Here is a 14,136-nt window from a genome sequence, read left to right on the forward strand (position 1 = left end):
AAAAAAAGCACGTAACAGGAGTAGAGCTATGATGATGATTAGAGCTGGGAACCTCAAATCTCCAGGCTTGTGCTTTTGCACAGTCCTCAGGCTAGTACTGGATGAATACAAAAAGCATGTATTCTGATTTTCTGTTATTTTTTACCTATTAAGCGCTTTGTATGAATGAAATGAGTGTCCACAGCAGTGGAGAACTAGGCCCTAACAGAGACCACCAGTGCAAAGATAGACTTTGAAAACAAGAAGCAAGAGATTTTCTAGCATGAGGGTGAGGAATTGATGTATGAATAAGGCTTTCCCTTGAGAAAGAAGAAATTACTTTTGCCTATGGCAGGCAATCAGAAGGATTTATCTGATAGATCATTAGGAGATGCATGAAATTAAATGAGAGGTATGTGAGAATTTGACTGAATAAGATGAAGTAAGCAGTGATGGTTAGAACAGTTGCAGTGGGAGAAGACCTTCACAGCAAAATATTTTGCAAAATGCATGTGAAGACAAGGAGAAAAGGGAGAGAGGGTTGTGTTTCTCTTTCTGTTAGATCTAAGGTTTTGTTTTGGTTTGGTTTTGTCTTCACATCAGGGGGTCTGCTGAAACCTCTGTGTCTGAACATGAAGAGATTTTCATTGAAATGCTGTATACCTTTGAAGGAAAACCAAAGCATAGCCTTATATTTACTGATCTGGTAAAAAGCATAGGAAAAACAGATTTTGAGAATGGCCATGGCAACCAGACAAGATACAAAGAATTTCCAAATCCCAGTAGCCCAATGGGTAATAATGGTGGGGGTGTTTTCATGCAGTAATTTGTATTCAAAGTCTGAATATTATACAGAGATTGTTTCTTGCACCTGGAATTCAGAACAGGCCCACTATAAATATGCAGCTGAAAGTTAACAAAAGTATGTGATCTCTTATCACTTTAATATGTGACATGAGTCAATTCAAGGTTTAATATTCTCCAAATTATAAAGAGCAATCTACAAGAGGAAGTGAAAATTTCAAAGGTGGGTAAAGAAGGATCATTCACTCTTTCTTATAACACAGAAATTACGGTGAGACATTAAATTATTAATCAAAATAATTGAAGGAAGAACATCTGCACACAATACATAATTAAATTTTGCACCTCCTTTCCACAGGATGTTTTGGATATCACAAGTAAAAATGGGCTGAAGAAGCAATTAGACAGAGTCAGGGAAGAAAGGTCTCTCATGAGCCATTAAGCTCTGGGAAGCAGGAAAAGCATCCAGAAATCCCTAAACTAGTGACTGTCGGTTGAGAGAGGATAGAGCAGGGGAAGGAGCATGCTGTGCTTATCCTGTTCCTTATGCTCTTTTCCTGCACATCTTTTACTGCTCAGACTCAGAGACAGGATGCTGAGCTAAATGAACCTTTGGTATGACCCTGTGTGGCTATCCTCATGAATTATACAAAACACAATTCCATATATGCTTTGGATACAATTCACATTCATGCAGAGCACTGGCTTCTGGCCTTGCAAATTTTACTGAATATTTACAGTGAGAATTTAAGTAGAAACTAAGTGGCTGAGTTGATGTGTTCACATGATCCCCTTTCACTCCACCTGGAATTACACACTGCCTCTTCTGTGACTGTTTTTTGGCTTGGGTGTAATTTGATACACAATTAGTCAAACATCCTCTCCTGCAATATCTGTCCTGTTGTGTTCAATTAGCATTGAATAAGGGAATACATTCTGAGGCTTGAATCTCGAGGATTCCTGTCAATTTGCATTGACATCATACTTACAAGAAAGGAGCAGACAGCTCCAGCTGGAATTGAGTGTTAGCAGCTACAGAGGCAGCCCCACACCAGCCCACAGATGGTCCATTTCTTGCTCACATTCTTGGCTATGCCTGCCTAGAGCGTCCTTTTGTTTTCGCATAAGTCTTATGTAAATTATTAAATGTATTTTCATGTCCAGAAATACAGTTCTTAATGTTTCAGATGTGGGCTAAGACCACAAGCAAAGTTCTTAGATATATTTTAATCTGTGACCCACGTGAAGGAAAAGCATCAAATTCTTAGTTATATACAGGACATTTTATTCTTGTTAGGGAACAGGGGGACAGCTGGTGGGAGGCTGAACTGATGCTGCTTCCAGAGCGGCTGGACTGCCTGAGAACAAACTGTGCTTGAAGAAGGGACAACTTGAATTTGCAGTTTGCTTCTAATTATGTTGTGATTCTCCAAAAAATCCTGCTTCCTGGTAATGAGTTTTTCTCCACATTAAATGAGTAGCTGGGTAATTTATAAGCTCTTGCAGAAATTATTTCCTGAAAAAATATAAAAACCCTCCAAAATCCACCTACAACCAGAACAATGTTTTCTGGGGGATCGCAAGAAGAGGCCATTGTTTTGGTGCTCAGAGCTCATGTGTTGGAAATGCTATCAGATGCTGTCTTTTCTTAGCTTTGTAAAGCCACTTAGCTGTGTTCTGGAAGTAATTGGCTCTTAGTACTCTGGCTAATCAGTTCCCTTCTTGGTTTACCCTGAGCTAATTAACTCTCATCTCTTCAAATTATTCCCAGTGCAGCTGATCACCTAAAGATCTCCGGTCTCTGTGCAGCAGCTGCTGTCCATTGCTGATAAGGCGGGACATTGTCCATCACAAGATGTCTTCCAAAACAGAACTGGATCAAAGCACTGTATGGTGCCAAAATATTGCACCAAATAACAGCTTTTTCTGTAGCTGCAATTTTTTGCTCTCCAGGGTAAACAGTTTACAATTCTGGATGCTCTTTTTCTATTATAGAGGCTGCAACATGTTACCAGGAAACAAGACTCTATGCACATGGGACAGCTCAGCTTGATCAAGTGTCTTTGGCCTTCAGTGGCTGATGATCAGTGTGTGGTAGAAGGCTACAACACTACATAGGGTGCAGAATGCAACATCATTTTCAAAGCATGAACAGCATCCCTGGGTTAAATATTATTGTGATCCTCTGTACCTCTTCAACAATGGCAGGCAAGCAAACACCAGTTATTTTATACTAAAAGATATAATGAAGTGCAGCGTTCTTTGGAAAAGAGAGACCCAAAGCCACCCAATGAGTTTGGGTGAGCATGCTTATGAACACCACCCCAGGGGTTATGTATCTCCAGTGTCAGTTGTGAATGGGTCACCATCAGTTCTCCAAAATACTCAAGAGTTACAGAGAAGCGAAAGAAGTACTTTGTCCAGGAAGTTTTTGCTAGTCTTGCTCTCTCTGATCCTAAAACAGAAACTGTAATGTGCCTGTGTTATTACTTGTACCTCAGTTCTAAGCCGGAGGCTCAGTGTCAGGTAAGTGAAGAAGCAAGGAAATACTGTCCGAAGTTGTTTCCTTGTGAAAGGGTGCTCAAATGATGTCCATTCAGGAGACTCAGTTTCTCTCTCCACCCAGCTGGCTGTGAGAATCCCTCGTTATCTTTTCATGTTACCTTTGGTTACCTTTGCCCAGCATTAAAATCTTCAACATTAGAGTCTCCAGCACTGGAATCAGTTTCTGTTAAATCCCTGACACTGAATACAAACTTTCAGAAGAGGCCCTTCCTCTCCAAACCATCCCAAAACTAAGATCTGAATGGGCTGCTGCAATCAGAAGTGTTTGAAATTTGTCTCTGGATCTGAGTATTGCAGCATGGCCTGCAAAACTGTCCAGTATTAACTTTCCAGATGGCAAGCTGAGGAGACACGCTTCAAAAGGTACAGTGAAATTTTAATTAACGGTCACCGACCTTTAGGAGCTAGGTGTAGCAATCTATTTACTGTGCCAGACATCACAAATACCTTAAGAAACTGCAGGCACTAGCTGGAGTGTTTGAAAATGGTTTTTTTTTTTTTTTTTTTTTTGAGAGGTGGTCATTTGTCTAATTAGATTTCATCTATCTACTTTGGATTTAAAATGCTGTTTATCTGCTTTTCTCTCAAGTATTCTTGCACCTTCTTGCAGGCCACTTCAAGATGCTTAGATGGTTTCCCAGTATAGACTGATCAGTCTCCAAATCTGTCTTCCAGACTTACTTGTCCCAGGACATGCGTAGGAAGTTAGTCAACAAATTTAGGTGAAACTAATTAAGGAATGTGAGCTGATAGTTAAATGGAAATAAGTTTTTAATCTTATATTTTCTTGCTTACATCCTTCCATTTTATGTAATCTAAATTTTCAGTCATGAAAATTATTCTTCTGCATGGAGCTTCATGAAGCCAATTAGGTTTTAATTATGAACTTGCAAATACTCTGCTGTTCCCATGTCTATGTATCTTGGCTATGACATGAAGATGTTTATATTATGTTGTCACTTTCTCTTGTCATTACAAGCTTCCTACATGTTCAAATGAAGAATTGTTCTTGGCTACTTTTTGAGTCAGACTCCCAGTGAAACCTCAGACAGCCAGGACACTACTGGTAGTTTCTATGACAAATAAAAGGATTGTCTAAGGCTTCTTGTTCAGAGCGAATAAGCATTTTCCTCATGTTTGATATGGCCAGGGTATGTCCACATAGAATTATAGAATCATTTAGTTTGGAAAAGACCTCTAAGATCATCAGGTACAACTATTATATATTCTGGTGGGGGTGAACATGAGGTAACTTGTCCAGTGTTCAGAGTTGTCTGAAAGCCTGGGTTAATGAAACAGGCCTGGATTATTAATTTCTGCTCAGAGATAACACTATGGCTCTACACTTCCTGATCAGCTTGGAGCATGGCTAGAGCGGGTTCGTTTCTGCTTAACTGAGGACCACACGTGTACTGTACAGACCTGTCCCAGTTCACGGTGGTATTCTCCATAACTGTTGATGCTCTACTCTGTTCTCTTTTGTGATAGAAGCAGCAGCCAGGCTATCTGGTGGAGTGGTGTGGCCTGACTCCCACCTTTAGGAACAGCCACATCCTCTCGAGCAGGCCAACATAATAAATTGTTCAGAGGTTGCTTTACTTCACTCTATTCTCTGAGCCTATCCAAAGATGCCTCTTACTCCACATCTTCCAGACACATCAACCACAAGTTTCCCAAGGTGAGTGATTCTTTTTCTTAGGGTTTTGCTTATAGAAGCATCCAAACCACAAGGAAGCTGTGGGGAGTACATAAGTCTTTCTGTAAGTTCTGGGTTGCATGCCAGGTCTAGTTATCAATGTCAGAGAGGAGTGAGATTTTCTGCAATTGAGCCCAATCCCACTTGTTGAACACCCACAAGGAGGCAATGAGCTCTTTGAAGTATTTGCTTCACAGTGAACTGCTCCACTGATGTAATTTACCCTGCATGTTAACTACACAACCCTTGAAGAATGCAGCCCTGCTAATTTGATAACATGAAGTACATGCTTCCTCATGGATGCATATTTCCCAGATAAAGGTGATAAAGATATAATCTGCACAATGTCATGACACGAAATGGCCACCTGCTCCAGTTACATCTAGTTCCTTTGAAGTTGCTGGAGGCAGAGTCAAATGTGGCATTAAAGACCATTACAGAACAACCCCAGAACAGTTACTAGCTAGAAGGATCTGAATGGAGAAGATTACCACAGTTATTTAGTACTACCCACCAACCTTTGCCCAGAGAGACATGATCTATGGTGAGGGCCAGAGGATAATTAGATTTTTTGCCCTTGCAGCTTCTGAATTGTTATGACTCAGCATGGCCAATTCAGCTGAACTGAGTTCCCCTGCTGTTTAGGGATTCAACTAAAGAAAACTCATTATACAAATGCAAAGTAAAATACATTATCAATTGATACACCAGCCTTTTCCAAAATGAAAAGGAATTAATAACTTGCTAGCTCATCCAGTTGTCTTTGTATTTAAATGGTTGCAACAAACAACTTTCCTGTTATAAAAAACAAATTCATTTAACTGTACCAGTGTGGAATTGCCTATTTGTTCTATTTAAATATAAAAGTCTTGTTCTGTGCGACAAAATTCAGTCATAAAGATTTTGAAAGGAAATAAATGGTCTGAGTACTGAGCTAATCAAATTACCTGCTGTAACATAGAAAAACATTCATATACACAGTGAGTATCCTTGTAACTGTGGGAACTGTGATACACACCACGCAAAATGGGAGACTTACCTCCTAGTCTAGCAAAGTTGCAGGACATTAACAAGGAGGAAATGGAGATCTCATCACAAGGGAGAATACAATCTTCATTATTTACTGTAGAAAAAATATTAAATATGAAGAGGGGAAAAAGTCAAAATTTTCCAAAATTTCTAGTGATCTTGTATGTCTTTAAATTTTGGTTATTTTAACTGAGACACCTAGAAAATATCTTATTCTCTTCCTATTTTTTTTCCTTTTGTTTTGTTTTCATTTTGCTATTATTTATGTAAGACAGTGTAGACAGTTTGCTAGCTACTGTCTCACAATCAATGCATGCCACACTACTTGGTAGATGATGACATACCCATTTTGTTGAGACAGATTGGATTCACCAGTAACTATACCTGAAACAAGACATAAACCCAAATATTGCTGCACAACAATACAGTCCCATACTTTGTTTTCAGTATCGAACTTACCATTCCACAGTTGAGTTTGTTCATTTTCCTATGACACTAAAGTACTTTCAACACTTTATCTCAAGATTTTGTGTTTGTAGAGAAGATGAACATAGTGAGCTGATGACCTAGTTTCTTTAAAACATTCTTCTGTGTTGTTTTCATCAGAAACCATTTCATCATTTCTATGATGAGAAGCACATAACTGTTGCTTCCATAGCTTTCTTTCTCATCAGAGCCAAACTTTCAAAGGAGCAAGACATTTTTGCAAGACATAAATATAAACACTGCAATGGGGTTTGGTTTTAATGGATTTCCTCCTCCTTCAGTATGAATAGGATTGCAGGCTGTTTCTCCCACAATACTGTACAGTGGTCAAGTATTTCTTCCATCATGCACAGAAACTTCTATTTTAATAGTGGCTATGCACAGTCATTAACTTTCCTATTCATAAATCTAGCAAATCGTTTGTGGCATGAAGCCTTTTTTTTAGATGCGTTGTACATGGAAATGCTTACTCATAGATCCTCTGAGGAGTCAGCAGACTCTCAGACTTCCTCAGTACCCTCAGTGGCAATGTGCCACCGTCTTCTTGCTTTTCTCTTCACAGCTGGAGTATTCCCTCAAATCCTTAAATAGGTTAATATATCCTTACAGAAACATAATAGAAATTAATTACTGCAGTTCTTGGTACACAAAGCTAGCAGCAAACTTTCCAGTGGAGAGTAGGGCTAGTCTAAATGCCAAGAGGATTCCGACAGATAGAGAGAGAGAGACTCTCAAGGCATTAACCAGTTCAGCTTCTCAGAATGCAGAAATTTTGTTTTAGAACTATTGACAAAAAAAAAAAAAAAGACACATGAAAACCAAAAAGATAAGAAATTATGATGACTCCAGAATGATTGTCATATGTGGAAATGTAATGAAACAGACAGAGGTAATATAGATATTGTAAAGGCTGGGAAGAAAGACATTTAGATCAAGAAATGTATGATACTGTCTTCCACATGCCTAGAACTATGCTCTGTACAAAGGAGCAGCATTCATAGTGCTGTCACAGTAGCACTACTTTCACTTCAATTCTGATTAAGCAATGCCTTGAATGGCTTTAAAGATGGAGCAATGCAAAGTAGTTTGCTTCTGATCTTCATACTGGAGAGAAAATCAAGAATCACTCTGTCAGAGATTAGAGTTACTCCAATGGAAAATTAGCACTAAACCATCACTGTTCTTTATAATTATTTTCCTTCACTGCAAGATTTTTCTCTAATATTAAAAACGTCATTTTTAGGCTCTTCAAATCAAGTATTTGAGCATAATTTAAAATAAATGAGGATTCCACAACGCAAAATTGACTTCCATTGTCTCCCAGATCAGCTTTCCCAGAGTTTTTAGATATTACATTATTCAACAATTTTAAACAGACATGAAAATGATAAGAGGTAGATATGGGTGACAGTCAAAGAACTAAATCTTCTCTAATCCATTTGAGTGTAAATCCACTTATTTCAGGTGTGTAACTCCAGAGAGTGATTCCAACATGAGAAAACAGACCTGAGACTCACTGTACTCCCATTTTTGTTGTCTTCTTTTTCTTTACAATTTGTTACTGGGTAGTCACAGCAAAGCACAGATAAGGTGAAACTGTAAATTGTACAGTCATAAAGTTGCTGCTTGAAATGCTGATATGTATACTTATCTGTGATCAAGCATAAGAGGCATAATCATCATGACTTGTATGAATATGAACAGGAGATCCTAAAGATTTGTGTAACTATCCTTTTAGTGAAAGGCAAATCTCCATGAATTTCAAAGGACCTGTGATGTAGGTCTCCAGCAGGTAAGTAAAGCTGTCATGGAAAACCTGCCCTTAATTACATCCCAGGGAGAATCATAGAATCATGGAACCATAGAATGGTTTGGGTTGGAAGGGACCTTAAAGACCATCCAGTTCTAATTTCCCTGCCACGGGCAGGGACACCTTCTACTAGACCAGGATGCTCAAAATCCCATCCAACCTGGCCTTGAAAGCTTCCAGGGATGGAGCATCCACAGCTTCTCTGGGCAACCTGTTCCAGTGCCTCACCACCCTCAGAGTAAAGAATTTCTTCCCCAAATCTACTCTAAATCTACTCTTTTTCAGTTTAAAGCCATCCCCCACCTTGTTCTATCACTACACTCTGTGATGAATAGTCCCACCCCACCTTTCCTGTTGGTACTGGAAGGCCACCATAAGGTCTCTCAGAAGCCTTCTCTTCCCTAGGTTAAACAACACCACCTTTCTCAGCCTGTCTTCGTATTCATCTGATAAACTTCATGGCCATACTCTGGACCCACTCTAACAGGTCCATGTCCTCCTTGTGCTGGGGACCCAAGAGCTGGACACAGTACTCCAGAATAAGCAAACTTCTGAAGGTGTCTGGACAGAAAAACCATCTCTGTAGCAGGACAATGAACCCATTGTTACTTCTTCTGTGCACACTGTTTTTACACTTAGAACAGCTACAACATGGTTTTCCACTTCCGTTCTCCCTCCCTAGTAACTTTTGAAAATATTGGTCAATTTAAAACAAAAAGTGAAAAAGTGGAGTTGCCAAAGATAAGGAAGATTCTGTGATTTACATGAGAATCTGAGGCTGAAAAAGGAGGAAAGGCCCTGAATCAATGCTCCCATTTAGCAGCAGGCAAGCAGAATTAATCATCCCAGGTTTTGTGTGGCACAGGTGGCAATGGCTGGGATGTTTACAGCCCTGCACTAACACAGCTGGAACTGCCAAAGGAGGTGCCTGGTATGGCAGGGGGCTTAAGGGACATGGACATAACGTAAGTCTCCCTGCTTGCAGAACGACTTGTCAATTAATTACAATCATCATTCGGGGCATTCTGAGAAGCCCATGAATAGTTACGACTAAAGTCAGCATGGCAGCACGTTAGCATTAAATCACTATTGTATATAATCCAGAAGGTAAAACTTCCAAATCTTTTGAAAGGTTTGTTCTTCTGACTACTAATTTAACAATCTTGTAAGCAGCTGAGATGTAACAGCTTTCTGGCAGAGAAACAGAGAAGAGGCAAAGACAAAAATGTCATGTACTTTTCTGAACCTACTCTATTGTCTAACTTGCGTTTCTAATGAATTATGAAAGGTGATATTATTTCTTTCTTTAAGCTAACCTAGGCCCTGACACTCTGATTAAATCTGTACAGAGCCCTGCTCCCTTACATGTACTTTAGTTGGTTATACAGTGCATTTTATGATAAAATATATAAAGATAAAATATATATAATCAGGATTTTCATGGGATGTATATGCTTTATTTTGTTTGTTTTCCATGTTCTGGACATGTTTATGTAGATGACTATGATCAGTATTTGCTGAGCACCTTATTTTCAGTGCTCTGCCACATTTCTTGGGCTCAGTTTGAGTTTCTCTCTGGTTTTGCAGATCAAAAGAATATTTCTTGGGCTTTGAATAACTGAAGGACTAGTCAGTTGGCTTAACTCATCACAGCTCTGCTCCTCTTGGATGAGGCAGCTCTTAGTTCTGCCTTTCCTATGCTGATAGTTTTCCTCAGGGAATTCATTAAGTGTTGCCTAGAAACACCTGTGTCTCAGAGACATGAAGTACAGCAAAATAGCCACAGAATCAGGTATGCGGAAAAAAAAAAAAGCCCATCTGTTGCCACTGAACTGAATTTGTGGAGGTAATTCAAATAAATATATTTGTACTAATCAAAATGCTGCTCAATTATTGTTCTCCTCAAAGGTTTTTAACTATGGCTTGCATCGCCCACGAATTTACTAGTCAACCTTACAAATTTAATAAGTGCAAGTGCATTAGTATAATATTATGCTCACTCCTGAATTGGTATAAGTAAAGGTTTTAATTACTAAAATTATGCAGTTACAAAAATAATTTAATAAAATTATTCTTCCCATTTGCATTCACGGGCTCCCTGTATTCAGGCATTATGAGACGTGGTAAATTGCACTGAACTGTGGTAAAAGAGCTCTCAGCAATGTAACTCTGACCAAGGAGTGTGCACATTAATGGCATCAGTTCTGAGCAAAATCGAACCTCAAGAAAGCATATTCAGAGTATTGCAAGGACAATTAAATGTAATGCATGGCTTTTTTTTTTTTTGATGTACCTATGACCTAGGCATAAATAATGTTATTTCACTGTCATAATCTAAGAGGAATAGTTTGTGATTCCAGTGAAGTCCTTAACATACCATGTTTTACATTTCCTGACGCAGAATACGACCCTTGCAGGTGAAGGTTTCTGGATGATTCCTTAATGCATCCTCTCTAATCTGAACCAATGTCTGTTTATTTCAAAACTAATTATTTCATTATGCTTTCCTCTGCTAAAAGATCTTTGCTGCCTGAATGAGATTGCTAGCTCTTTGGGGCAAAGACCACATGTAACGAGATAATGTTACGTTTCCTAAATAATATATTGAGAAAGCAGTTTGTAAATATAATATTGGCTCAATGTTTTTGTTTCAGTTTCGGGTATAGATGAAATTGTTCTATTTATCCCACATTCGCAATCATAAATAAACTTTTTCCTCAGATTCATCAATAAATGAATCAGCTGAAATCCATCCCACTACCCAAATTGTCACAAATATTAGTAAAATTATTTCTGACTTGACTAGTACAGACCAAACAAGAACTCCTCTATTCTAGTCAGTTGCAACAAAATTTCACATGTGCTCTCTTTACTGCACAAGCTTTGTATCCAGAAAGAATTCCAATGTGCTCTGAGGCTCCTACTTCAAAGGCACTTTTTCTAAAAGTTATAATGGTAACTTCCTAACTTAGAACATCCATCCCACACTAAGTCTATCCTGGACCTGGCTGTGACAAATAAAGTTAATTGGACTAGAGGGTAGTGGTCAGCTGGGGAATGGTATTCACTGCTTGCTAATATTCAAAATGGGCAAAAAGAGAACAGGCTTTTATACCTCTTCAGTAATTCAGAAGAGCAGGTTTCCTAAAGATGAAGAAAAAACAGTGAGACTGATAGAAAAAATGTCATAAAGAGCAAACATGATTGAAAACTGTGAGCTTTTTCAAGAAGAGCTCAATAAATAGCCTAAAAGCTGTGATTCCAATGCCAAGAAAGATGACAGAGTTGGCTGAAAGACCTTTCAGAATCTGTGAAATGATGAAGGCAGCAATTAGGAATAAGACTTGATAAGTGATCAATTAAATGGGAAACATAGCAATCAATTACATAAAATAATTTGTGAAGTGTGGAAAATGGAGAGTGGGTGAAAACACACAACAATGAATTCTTTGATGGCTGGGCAAAAGGCAGCTTTTATTAGGAGCAAAATATGTGCAGGACAGTGGTAGCTCCCTATAAAGACAACATTGGGGTTGGTGGCTGCCATCACTCAGCACGGAGTAATCACTTTGAAAAGGTGACTCTGCAACTACCTGAAAGGAAGCTGTGGGGAGCTGGGGGTCAGCCTGTTCTCACAGATAACTAGTGATAGGACTGGAGGGAATGGCCTCAAGTTGTGCCAGGGGAGGTTCAGGTTGGAAATGAGGAGACATTTCTTCTCAGAAAGAGCAGTCAGGTGTTGGGACGGGTTGCCCAGGGAGGTGGTGGAGTCACCGTCCCTGGGGGTGTTTAGGGAAAGGTTGGACGTGGTGCTTAGGGACATGGTTTAGTGGGTGACATTGGTGGTAGGGGGATGGTTGGACCAGATGATCTTGGAGGTCTTTTCTAATCTTAATGATTCTATTATTCTATACCAGCTGAGCTGCTGTGAACTTATCCTGAACTTCTTGCACCCCCCTTCATAGAAACTGAAACTGTTTCTGTTTTGACTTTGTTGGCTTGGTTTGTTGTTGTTTGTGTGTAGTGTTTTGTTTTGTTTTGTTTGATTTTTTTCTTGCTACTGGAGAATAGGAAATCCAACCTAATCTAGTTTATTCTTCAATTCAAGATAGTCAAGCTGTTGCTATGAATTTCAGGGTGGCAATAACATGCAGGAGTGGTGATCATGGTTCTTCTAGATTGCTTTAGACTTGTTATTATCTCATCTGATAATAGCTGACAGATACTGAATTACAAAAATGCAGCACTAAAAAGGAGAATGGATCACATGCAGGGAAAAACCTGAACAAACCTGAAGTGTTGCCTATATACTGGAAGCCAAATGAACAGTTCTCCAAGTTGGCAGAGCTCAGTGGTAACATTGCTGTAGCTGAATTAAGCTATTTTTGTGGCTACATAAGAAAGCAGAAAATAAACAAGGAAATGAGAACAGCCAATAACCAAATTCCTGTTTCTTCAAAGGCTCTTAATGTCAAGAACTGTCTAGTACATTTTTCTTTCTGGTTTCTTTCTCCTGGCTGCACTAAAACACACTGGATGGCTGTTACTTCATATTGTGGATTTTTTTTAAATGTTTTATACTTGTACTGTGTTTTTTATTATATTCATCAGAACAGATGCGGAAGACAGTTAACATCATTCTGTGTAACAATGACTCAGTTATCCTTTTTTATAGCTCTTCTGTGGTTTTGTCATGAGATGAAGTTAATACAAAACCCCGTATCTCTATCAAAAAACACAGAATTGCATAAATATGCAATGTATAAAATGCAAATAAAATAGTTCTTACCAGAGTCATATTTAACCACATACCAAGTGTTGCGTAGTTAGGGTTGTGCTTGGTATTTGATTAGGATCCAATATAAAAAATCTCAATAACTTAGAAAACCATTATGCGGTGGTAGGAAATTTTGTCATTTTACATTTTTCTGTTATTCTACTTCCAGGATAGTAAAGATAAAGATATTTGCACTGGAAGGACTCTTAAACAGCAGCTCTATTCTTTTCAGAGCCTTACAAAGAATAGGCGTGAAAACACCTGCTTCGTCTCTTTCCTTCTGTCGTCTCACAGGGACTCTTCTCCAATTCCTCCTTCCTCTTTTCTTGTGTCCTGAAGGAATACATTAAGCTGCTCTTTATGGAAGGGAAAAGGTACCGCACTATTTCTTACTTTCTAAGTGGTTAATTAAATACTTTAAGGCAAATGCAGTGTGGGTACACAAGCTCTGCAGTGACACAAGATGCACAAACTCGAACCCCACCCACCAGGCCATGCAGCCCATTTCTTCTGCACCTGGGTGGAAAGCTCAGCTGCTCAGTTTGGACAAGGGAATGCACTTCCCATCTGATTTGAGATATAAAACCTTATCATAAACATCTCTCTGGGCCATCACTAGTTTACATGCCAATCAATCATGTGGAGGTACACCAAGTCCTAGACAAGCATTAGGTCCCTGCTGCTAAGGCTGAGTGCGCACCCAGAAAAACAGCCCCAGACACCCGGGAAACTTTGCAGCTAGATAGGGAAGTACCTACATGTTAGACAGTGGTGGAGCAGGGATCTGAAGACTACGGTTTTGAATTTAAGTGCCCGCTGGGGACTTGGTTGTAGTGTAAGACCAGCCAGTGATAGGAAGTAATTTGTATCTGTCCCTGCGTGGGTCCCTATTTAATGGGCTGTGCTGCCCACACTAAAGGTCCGGTGAAAGTCAAATGTGCCTCCTCATTCTGCTGTTGGCTGCCTCTGCTGAACTGGTGGAAAAGGTTG

At 39.2% G+C, this 14,136-nt stretch overlaps 1 long non-coding RNA gene across 1 annotated transcript in view; it reads right to left on the minus strand.

Annotated features, from left to right (window-relative positions):
* The window catches only part of LOC310896349, a 33,904-nt gene that overhangs the window by 14,277 nt on the left and 5,491 nt on the right, over nt 1-14,136 (minus strand). Inside the window, exon 4 of the long non-coding RNA XR_014581412.1 lies at nt 6,084-6,167. This is a non-coding gene — a long non-coding RNA (uncharacterized lncRNA). The remainder of the gene's footprint in view (nt 1-6,083; nt 6,168-14,136) is intronic.

This window comes from Anser anser (assembly GCF_964211835.1).
Source record: "Anser anser genome assembly, chromosome: 3".
In the NCBI taxonomy this organism is placed as follows: domain Eukaryota; kingdom Metazoa; phylum Chordata; class Aves; order Anseriformes; family Anatidae; genus Anser; species Anser anser.